Source organism: Mya arenaria, chromosome 12 (assembly GCF_026914265.1).
Source record: "Mya arenaria isolate MELC-2E11 chromosome 12, ASM2691426v1".
NCBI classification, from domain to species: domain Eukaryota; kingdom Metazoa; phylum Mollusca; class Bivalvia; order Myida; family Myidae; genus Mya; species Mya arenaria.
This window is the reverse complement of record NC_069133.1, coordinates 41509541-41522133: the sequence shown is the minus strand read 5'-3', so window position 1 is coordinate 41522133 and position 12593 is coordinate 41509541.

Below are 12593 nucleotides of genomic sequence, written 5' to 3'. Positions count from 1 at the left end.
TTTAAATGGTTCTTTTCAGAATGTATTGAACACATATTTTTCTTAGTCATCTAATACTATCCAAACGCAGTAAGCTCAGTGTATAACGATATTCATACTCTGTCTTTTCTCTATCGTATCTGGAAAATTATCTCAGCCAATTATCGATTGTTCGGAACTTTTGCTTATTTTTGCGTCGTTTTACCATGATATAAGATCACACGGAGCGTGTGTATTCCGACCGATCAGTTCTTAAATTAGGCTGAATACATCTTTATGCATGGTGTTTGTATTAAATGTATGTGGTGTTTATACGTTTGGGTATCTATTTCACAGTAGCTTGGGCCCATGCTTCTTGCCTCTATACAGGGTTTATACTTGAATTCACGAGTACTGGGCTTGTCCATGTAGTTTTTGTTGTATTATGGATCGTTTAATATAGGTGAGCTGAAACCCCCTAATTTGGTACGCGATATTTCGTAGCTGTTAAGGAGTCCTCAGGACTGAAGAGAATGGTACACGGTTAGCAGAAACACATAAAGTGTTATGTCAAATTTGCATTAACATTCGCAACAGTTTTGCAAGTTGTTATGAACCTTTACAGACAATAAGCAATTATGCAATAGCTTGTCTATTAATAAACATTTGCGTTATAATAGTAGGTGCAACACTTGATATATTAGCCCTCTTTCATAATACATTTAATATTACATATAATCCAGACTTTACTTTAGCTTGAAAATATAAGTTTTATCATATAAATGGAAATATTTTCCACAATTGTGCTTATTTATTCGATGCATATTGCTCTTATAAGACTTCAGGGACATCACCAGTAGACCAAATAGTCCCATTGTTTTGTTTTTGGCAACAAAACCGTTTACTCTAGCAAGATTAATATGTCTCAGTTTATGCGTTCATTTTATCAATTTGTGAGAAAATGAGTCACGCAAAGGTATCATACCACTTTGGTTACACTTCAGTTACACATACTATTTAAAATATCTGCAATGCAAAACATCTCCTGAAACGGAAGGATTTGTTCTAAAGAACAATGCGTGAGGTGAAAGCGGAAAAGTTGTAAGTTGTCATTTATAAACCGTTACTTTCACCAATTGAGTTGTCGTTTGTGCCATGTTATATGTCCCTTGAAAATGTACTCAATTGTTAAATGATCTAATTCCACATAGATTCAATAAAAATGATTTTTTACATAATGTTTCTACTTATGTCACGTAGTTTAAGAATATACAAGATTCTTATATAATTTGAGATTAAGTTGTTGAAGATGTTTTCGTGCGTTCTGGAACAATCATCTTTGATATTGAGTCTTTGGGTATAATTAAAGTTTCTACAAAGGTTGGACAAGTACTAAAAATTCAATATAACTTAATTTAAAATTATTATTATTATCAGAGGATTGCAATTTTAAACCTTATGGCTTATCGGTTGAATTCTACAGAAAGTTTTGGAAATTAATAGGCCCTTTATTGTGTGATGTTTTTAATGAGGGATTCGTCAAAAATAAGCTTAGCTATACACAAAAATCAGGAATATTGTCATTATGATATAAAAAGGGGGACCCTACAAATATAGAAAATTGGGGACCAATAACGCTTTTAAATGTAGATTACAAAATTGCAGCAAAGGCTTTATCACTAAGGCTACAGAGAGTTATATCCAAAATTGTTAGTTCAGACCAACAAGGGTATATCAAAAATCGTTTTATAGGGTACAAACTTCGTCAAAAACAAGATATTATAGATTATGCGGATGAGCTGCAATCCGAAAACGCGATCATATTTCTTGATTTTAGAAAAGCTTATGCTACGATTGAATGGCATTTTCTATTTCATACACTAAAACATTTTGGATTCCACGATGACTTTATCACTTGGATCCAAACATTGTACAGAAAATGCTTCTTACATATTTTCAATAATGGATGGAAATCAAATCCGGTATTCCCTGAGAGAGGTATACGCCAGGGATGTCCACTCTCTTCATTACTTTTCATTCTCGCTGCAGAAATTATGGCCCTTAGAATTAGATATAGTTGCAGTGTAAAAGGTATTGAGGTCACAGTAGACAATATAACAGTTCCACTCAAGATATCTCAGCTAGCAGATGACACGACTCTTTGCAAACTCTGTACATGATATTGAAAATGCATTACAAATAATAAAAGAATATGGTAATTTTTCCGGACTAAGGTTAAATAAAAGTAAAACGGAAGGTATGTGGATAGGAAAAGCCAAGTACTTTTCTAGTAAACCTGGCAATATCAACTGGTCAAATAAACCAATAAAAGCACTTGGGATTTATTTTGGTCTCAACCCGAGAGAGTGCGCATCTTTAAATTGGGATTCTAAAGTAGAAAAATGCAAAGAGATAGTGGTTTGAATATGATAGATTTAGAATCTTACATTCACTCAATAAAAATAAAATGGGTGAAATCTTTAATTTCAGAAGAAAAAGCTCATTGGAAAGTTATACCTAAATATATGATGCAAAAGTTTGGCAAAGATTTTCTAGTTTTTTCTATGAATTAAGATAGTCCTTAAAGCATTGAAATCAGTCAATTATCTCCCTTTTATAGAGATTTAATTACTCTTTGGATAAGGTTAAAAAATGTTGAACCTGAATCCCCAAAGAGTTTTTTTTAATGACATCAGGAACCAAGTTCTTTGGGGTAACAAATTTATTAAATTTCACAACAAATCACTCATTTTTTTTAACTGGATTAATTCTGACATATGTTATGTAAATGATATTATAAATGAAGACGGTGTTATTTGTGGGGGGAAAATATTTCAAAAATTACGCTATAGGCAAAATTGGATATCAGAAATTAATATTTTAAAACATGTTTTCCCCAAAAATTGGTTACGAATTACCTCTAGCGAAATAAAAAAAAAAATCAAGAGTGTCAATAAATAAAAATATTACTATTAATAATTAATCACTTATACAGCCGACAAACAAGGATATATATTCGTATTTGATTAAGGACAAGGTTATCAAACCTCATGTCCGTCGCTTTTGGAAACATTATTTTGATAAACAAATAGCTTGGGATTCATATTAAAAAACTATTTATGCCATACCAGACAACAGAATAATACAATTCAAATATAAAGTTTTAAACAACATTTTTCCGTGCAACGTTATAAAGCATAAGTGGGGTATGAGTAACTCACCAAACTGCAATATTTGCAACACGTCTGAGACATATGAATATGTTTTCATAGATTGTTTAGCAGTAAACTCTGTTTGGCAGATTATTTCAAATGCCTTTTCAAAATACGGGGTAAACAAGAATATAAGAAAGATTAAATATATTGTACTTGGATACAATATTACTAATCCTGAATATTTTTATTTAAACCTAATATTTGCCACTCTAGGTTATAGTATATATAAAGCATATTTCATCATTATGCATATCTTTAAAAATGAATTTGTCATTCTATCCTCATACTATAAAAAGCATAGAGTCACAAACATATGTTTGAATAGTTTTGCCGAATATTTCGGCATCATTTAAAGATTAAGTGCATTTCATGTATTATAACATTGTTGTTTTGTGTTGAATAAACTTTGAAAAAGAAAAAAAAAAAAAACCTTATGTGTGAATTATTCTGAAATGGCTGTTCATAGTCAGTGTTTAAATATTGCTCAACTAGTGCGTTCCATGGTTCATGTGTATTTAATTCCATAAATATTGGACTTTGGACATGAATCTTTATTCTACGTTTTTAAAGTAAAGCATTCAGTATTATAATAACTTTTAGTAAAAACTATTTGCTCTTTGTTGGTTTTTCTTTCCCTGTTACATACTTATGTGAAAAACTGCATGTTGTGGTTGCAACACATAAAATAATGGAAACTACAGTGACATGACAAGTAAAATGATATGGGCGAATACGTATGTTAAAAACACAATGATCAATGCTAAATAAAGACTAACACATAACACCACAAGGCAACTAACATAACACAACCATCAACATAATCGTCATTGTTTAATGTTGTGATATGGCCACCTTGACAAACAGAGATATAACTCACTTAACTTGGGGTGTTAATATAGCAATATATTATTTAATATAACTAATCGCATCTTGTAGTCCAACCTTACTCGAATGGATAAACCTATTATACGATTGCACTCAACCGAGTATGGTTTAATTGCGTCCTTATTGTGAAATATGTTAGATATCTAGTGGAGAGCAATACATTGTTAGAAGAATTTGTTAAATGACTCGATAGATCGAAGTATTTCCAATTCTTTTCAGCATAAAACTTAAGTAGAAACATTTACAATAGCCTTCATCACAGTTGACCTTCACTTTTTTGCAATACAACTTGTACTCCCAATCTAAGATGAACGTTTGATAAATACCTTCTGGTAGCAAACATTAGGCCGACGATATATAAATAAGTTAAATATGATTACTATTTAAGGCATTTTGAGATTTGCGATAGTAAGTTTACCATTTACCCGAGTTACTGAAATAATACAGAAGTAGCGATATGAACAATTTGCGTTTTATACCATTACTGACGGATGGATGTTTTAAATAGTATATAACATAAAATATTGGTACGCTTAACCTGCAATAGGAAGGGTTTAACTATTATAGAAAGATAGAAATTGTAAACAATGCATCTTAATGGTCAAAAAGGAAGGTTTTTGTGTTAGATTCAATTTGTCATTAGTGTTTAGATATAAGATAGCTAGCTTTTTATTCAAATCGCAGAAACAATGTTATTTGAAATGAAATGTTATGCAATAAAACAACTTTTTTATTAAGCGCGAATCATTTAATGCAAGCAATACCAATCACACCAACAGCTTTCACAGGAACGAGACAAATGCACCCGTTAGTTAGCCATTAGAATATTTAATTTGTATTATTATACCTCAATTATATTTTCATTGCTAAGTTACCATATCGTATCGGTGCATATCAGTACTGTTATACTTTACTGTCGCCTGGAGGGAGAAATCTTATCGTCAATACATACTGTCACCCTACACTCAAATGCAGGGAGAATATCGTTGACCGCGTGCATGCGCATTTATTGATACTTTAAATCCGATGTCAACATACAGCAATAAATAATTTGGCCGATTAAATTATTCTAGATGAAATAAAACATTCGAAGAATACGAAACGTGTAGTACAGTACGCGGGAATAAACCTTCCAACCAGTGTTAAATGGACAGAAACCAGTTTTTTTAATTGCTTTGGTGGAAAGTCCGGGCGATTTAAACTGCACCTGCATAATCTTCACTTCTGTAAGGCAACAGCGCTGAAGAAAAAATATCTTTATAGTCTGAAGTATGACATCTCTAAACCTGTGATAAAAATAGAAAATGACATAAAAGATATTATCATCTAGCAATGGAACTTCCATATCGAAGGGTCATGTGCATGAACTTGAAAATGAAGTTTAAAGTTCTCTTATTAACCGTGATAAATTGATAATTGAAAGTCGTTCTTTGTTTTAAATGTCAGTTTGTATTGACTGCATACTATTAATTCCCCAAAATATTTTTCGGTAAAATGAAATAAATGATGAGGTGATGATATTGCTGCCAAGTTGAAGCAAATACTGTCACCAACTCAGCCGCCATCTTATATTTATATAATATAACACTAGAGTTGCTCTGAAGACTGTTACAACGATTTTCCTTGCGTTAATTAGGTAAAAACATCTAAGCAAGATTTTTTTCCTTTTTAATGGCATTATGTTTCTTCCAGATTGACTACGATTCTGAAACACATTTAGTCAATTCAAGACATTTGTATTATCCCACAATAGCTTGTTTCATTCACTATGATATTCATTGAAAATGCTATTTATATCTTCAATTGCAAATCCTAAATAAGACACAAGTCATACGATTTTATAACTCCGAAGTTAAAGGTTCATTTACCAATTTATTGATTGTATTGGAGTCTTGCATTTGTGGAAATTAGCTATAACATGTGCATTTAGTATGGACATTTTGAACATCTCTTACAAAAAAAAATAAATAAATAATAAACGAATACATATATCAAATAAGGAAGCTTATCTTTGAAATAAACAGTACCCTATTTAATATGTAAGCTAAATCAGTTCAGATTAAAAATGAATATTCGAATATAAAAACCTATGCAAGCTTTTCGATGGAAAACCCCCTTTTCAAACCACTCATGTCTGTTTGAAATGTGTATGACAGTTCGTGCTTGGTCCTTGGAGAAATACTGATGTCAAAATCAATTAAACTGTCAAAAGAAACCTAATAGTGTATCGATTTGAAAGAAACCACTCTGGATGGTAAGATAACAATTTCCGAAGATTTTGTTACTAAGAATGTGGCAAGAGTAATCAGTATTCTGCCTAAGATCATATTCACAGCTGTGCTGCGGGACTTAAAGAGGTTAAAAACAATATTGCGAAAGGTCATCTTTAATAAGCGCCTAGTTCATTGAATTTTCCCTGATTCATTATTTTTAACACTAACAAAGACTAAGGGTATTATTTAAGGCGATCTTAGTTCGTTTCTTTGATGTATTGAATGCTTGGCTTCCTTCTTTTGGCGTTACCCTTTCGATTGTGATGTTTCCCATCATCATGATGGAGAAATTGAGAAGTCATTCGCTCGTTAGTCATTAATTACTTGTATGAACAAGCATCCTTGTGATTTGTAAATGCTCATGTCAAAATTGATATCATATTTTCTTTCGGAAGTATTTTTGGATTTTCCTATATTGGAGAGCATAACTTATTTATAACATATAATACATTAATACATAGTTCATATTTTATCATTTCATTCCTCCATTTTAGAAAATAATTCTGAGATAAAGAAGTGACACTCACAAGCACAGCAGTAAATTCAGTGAAACAAAGAGTTACTTTTATAAATACAAACAAAATAAAAACAAAGTCAATTGAGGGTATGTTCTCACATTGTACATGTAACTGATTACATATGCAGTGAAAATTGAGCCAGTGGCCTTCTTTGAGTTTAACTTCGAGAGTAAATTAATTGAATTTATTAACTGAATGTATTTTCCCTCATATAACTGTATTCATAGTTTAAAGTTTAAAAGGTAGTTAACACACGGTCAACTTATAACAAAGCCATCAAAATTTGGAATATTAATACGGTGGATATAATTTCTCGCCATTATTTTAAGCACTATTATTTCAAATCAAATAATACACTTGTTAAAAAGCTTATAAACACTAATTAATATAAAAAGTGTATAAAATGTTTCCTTCATAGAGAATCAATATTCATTTTTATAGAATGCTGACGATAACTTGCCGACTCCGTCTGGAAAGTTAGATTTCCCATAGTTTCGCCACGTTTTAGATTATTTGCATAATTATTTTACGTTTGTAGAAAGTAAGTTCACATTTCAAAAGTATACTTACCATCATCTTTAATAAGACACAATATATCTTGACTTTCTACTTTCATTTGCGATATTGCGTTGAAAAAAATGATGTAAACTAGTTTTTTAATGGAACTGTCTGGCGAAACATATTCCAGGTCTCATGTTAACATTAAACAGCTAATCTAGTTTTAAATGAAGCAGAATCAACGCGCATGGTAATTCCTAAAGCGTTAAATTGTTCTTGAAAACATCGACTTTATATTATAATGACGTGTTAAGATTTTTCTTCATCATTCCGAAAAGCCCTTTGGGAAATTTGGAAGCCATGCTGTTTAATCTAGAATATTGTTATAACTCATTTGAGTTGCCTAAATACTTGTATTGGGATGTTGTGTTTTCACCTACAGTATGAAAGTATTGTATTCTTGAAATTATAAATGCGAGTAAGTATAGTGTATTTTTGTTGACTAATGAAGCTGATTGCATGATGAATTTCCCTCACATTGTATTTTTCATTTCATATCATTCCATTTCTAACACATTTTGATGAAAAATGAATAGTAAGTTAGCAATCGTATATCTAAACACTTATGATAAATATGATATAATACATAACGCCACACCTTTCTCTCTGACGGTTCTAAATGTATTCTTGACCATTTTCTTTCTTGTTGATCATGTGTTATAATTTATAATATAAACAATGGAACAGCTTTTGTTTATTTGTGGGAACTTTCGTTTACTCACAGGTTCATACCGTACTATCGGTAGTTTCCAAACTTAAATTTAAGTTCAACATACGCACACTTCCTATTGCAGGTTAAGCGTAACAATATGGTAATAAGTAATATTCCTTGTACTATTTAAAAAAAACCTCAACGAGTCTTAATTGAAATTAAACACAAATCATGTTTTGCGTCAGTTCTGTATTACTTCAATAACTCGGGTAAACTAACTTTCACATGACTCAGGATTCCTTAATTTGCACTTACGTTTATCTGTTTAAATGTCTTCAACGATAGGTAATATTGTTAAAAAATATTCTTTATCGTCGGTCTTATTTTTGTTCACAGTAGGTGTTTATCCACCGGTGTAATTTGCTCTAACACGGTTTGTCTGAATGTGTAAGGCTTCTCGTCAGTGGTACTACGTCTTGTGAAATCAAACGACTTTTGAATACTCTGACGTGTGATTCATAGGTGAAACTAAACAAGATGTTCATGTGTTTATGTAAAGGATGCACTTTTTAGCAACCAAACACAACCAATATATCTATCAGCTTTTTTGTTTCTTGTTAACAGCCATGGTAAAAAAACTACTGCGTTATAAGCCGATTGATCATTACTTTGTTAAAGTAACCAACGTAATTTACGACATCGTTGTTGACTTTATAACGTGCAATAGTTAACAGTATGCTTTAACATTAAGTTATTAGTATTGTGTCCAAAAAATCAAAAGTACAGCAGATCAGATAGTATCGATGAAATGTATGGAGCAGTTTCGATTTTATAGTTAAGCACGATGTCGTTTAAAACGTTGTTAATTTTACCAAAGTTCTGAACAATCGGCCCTTGAAATAAGCAGTTGTTTACTACGACATACAAATACTTCGGTTATCTTAATTCCCTTGTGGTATAAAAATGGCTATCATATTCAAGTTTTTAAAACAATGTATATATATATATATCCAAACGGTTCACTTATATGTATATTCAACGAAGGGTGCAGCAGGGTTTTTCAACAGCAAAGTTTCATCGCTTCAGTTTCATAGTTTAACACACCATGTAGATGATCTAGTGACTTCCGGCACAAACTAAAATCGTTATTAAGGAATAAGCCCACTTAAACGGAAAACTGTATAGGAAGATGTCAAAGAATGTTTCAAAAGCAAGAACACATAATCAAATATCATTATTTTTCAATATGTTTAGTATGTTTAATGTTTCTTGTACAAGGACTTCTTGTCCAAGCAGATATATTTGGAACGGTTATTATCCTTTTCCAAAACTCTTTGAGCACTGTCAACATTCTATAACACAAGCTTAACTGGCACTTTGTTTAAGGATCTAATTAAAACTAATTCAACCAAAGGGCACAAATAATATCTAAACTGTGGATAAAGGTAGGGACGAAATGCTTTTACTGCCGGACAGTTCTTGACTCCAGCTTAAAATTACTCAAAGCCAGATCAAGCTTACTTGGTTTCAACATATATCTTAAACGAGAGGACATTAACTGATAAAAATAGTTCAAACAGAAAAAAGCAGTAAACAACTGTAAAACAATTACCATCGACCTGGATTCTACATTTAAATAATGGATGACATCATTCCACTGTTACGACCATGAGGCGTCGAACTTAGAGCACTTATAAAGATTTATCCGAACACGAAAATAGGCTAAACTATATAAAGAAATATATACATTTAAGGCTTATTACGTAAATTAGATGTCGCTCTAATTTGCATAATGATGGTAAAAAGTCCGTTATAGAACAATAATTCATCTTTCATTGTTCATAACGTTTTTGTTCTCTATCATTTTCCTTATTTTATCTTCAAAAAATATGACATTACTGTCAAAGTAGACAGTTAAAAAGTATGTAGTAGAAGGGTTATACTGTCGACTTGAGTCTCTTCAAGTAATTGATGAAAGCCGCACATCGGAAGGAAATATCAATAAGCAAGATATGAAAAACACGAAACATTTGCTTTAAATTTCAAAAATAATCGTTAAGTTGAACCGATATATCGTCTCTTTGATATCATAAACTCTATCATAAAAGTCTACATTCATGTGGTTTTGTTCTGAGAATAGAAGTTGTGTTCTCTATCGGTTTTATTCTGCATGTTGACAGAACTGTATCAGAATTGCAGACCATAAAATCATTAAAGAGAGTATTAACTATACTTGGAGAAGTGCAACGGAAGTTCAACGCCCATATTTCTAAAAACTATTGATTTATACCATACGAGTGATCTATGAGTGGCATCACTTTGTTGTAGAGGCGTCAACAACAGAAAGCATCAATCTTTAGAAGTAAGAGAGACTTAGCAAAAACACGAACTATCTGTTTAAATTGCGAAACAACATCTAAAAGTTGAACAAACATCTCTCTCATTTGCCCCATAGTATTAAAACATACTTAGTGTTATTGTTTAAATATTGTGTGTTCTTAATTATTGTCTTTATTTTATCTTTAGAATATGAACAGAACATCAGCCCAAAGGTTTAAAACAACTAATCCCGACCTGATTTGATTGATGAATACAGGAGGAATAAGCTCCGACTCAACTCACAATATTCCATAAATTTAAACAACAGGGAAGCGATATCAATTAGGTGGAACTCGTTGTGATACATCAGGCCCGAATTAAGATGAGATATGGTTAATAAATTGTGACAGCTTCCGTTTGTATGCCTGTTTGACTTACTTGTTAAATATAAAAGTTTAATCTTGTGAATACCATTCTTGACTGAGTATTTTTTCAAAATATACAAAGATTAAGCATAATTGGATTGATTGTGGAGATAATACGTGAAAAATAGATACAATAATGTATTATTCAAAGTATTCTAGAATTAGTTTTTTTTTCCAAATAATCATTTTTGGTGTTGAATGTCACGGTTGCCATATAATTCCATAATGAATTATCATTATTACACTGATTATTTACAAAAAGGGTTTATGACATGTATCCACGGTATGAAATTTCATAATTAATAGTTTACGCTTTCATATTAATGATCTCTAAATGTTGCGGAAAGATGGAATAAATTATGTGTTATTTTAATTGGGGAGATTTTTATTACTGACATGTTTTAATAAAAGCTACTATTTTAATAAAAAACATTCCTTTGTTTTTGTTTTCTTTAATACGACAATGCAAACTCGTATGATTTTGAATTTGATTGCATACAAAAAGCAACGCCAGGAATATTCTCTCATTAATATTTGATGGAAAGAATAAACTGTTATTTCTATTTTAGTATTTTATTTCCGCATTTGCGTCATTGAAACAACATCTAAGAATCAAGGAAATATACTCCATATTATGTTATTGTTAAAACTATAATCAAAAGAAGAAAACAAGTTTTATTAATTATATTGTTGTTGAAGTTACTTTTAAATGATAACTCAATCTATATTCACACAAACCATTATGAGAAGACAACACTTTTAAAAGTTATAAAGAGTATTCTCCTTTTTATTGAAAACGTTCGACTTGGTCTTACACAAGAGGAGTATATATTTATACTATACTATACTAGCTGTATGTTGTGTTCGGTTGGATAATTTTTTGTGCATGTATGATACTTATATTTATGAATTCAATGCATTGGTCTTCATGTGTTAATGTTGCAATGGAAACAGACTCAAGACCGCATGTCGACTTGTCGATACACGTGGTAGGTAACAACGATGTGACATGTTCAAACAATAACTAGGGAAACATCTAACGACACGCCAAGTGTGAACCTATTTGTACACCTCTTTGCTCTTTAAAACTTAAGCTAGAGAAGCATGTAAGTACAACAAACAAAGGCAAATTTATTCAATATGCCCTTGAAAACCATTAACAGACCCATACCTAACCGACGCTATGAAATAAGAGTGCTCGTTTAACTTGATATGCACTAAGAAACAAATGTGGTTGCCGTAACATCAGTGATAAGAGAGCTGAGAACAACATCAATATCAAGCTGTCGTAAACACCTTGGTGACCAGCCATTATCACGCTGTTGAAGGACCATTTCAACGCCATTATCCTGACGGCCAAGAAAATATATATTATTCAGGCGTTCTTTTTGCACTTTGGCAAATCTCATGGAGATAACTTTAACAATGGTCTATGCTTGTTTTCGGTAGTAGACGAGCTTTCGTCCACTTTTTGTATCAATTCATTTATTTAATAGTAATAAACTATTGTATAATCATGCCTGCTCGGCATCTTTTAATATTACCTAGCACTGCTTTTTTGACACTAGACATTTTCATTTTCGAATCTTATTTGTATCGTTATTATAATGGCAGTATTCATTTGTAACTAAAAATAATAAGAACCAAAATAATTGAATATTTTCATGTCTTTGTAAACACCAAAACATATGAAAGGGGTTTGTACTTTATTCTTGATTAGACACATTGCCTTCTTGCTTTTATACAGACATATCCTGGCAAATATAGGGATACATTTATAGGGCTATTAA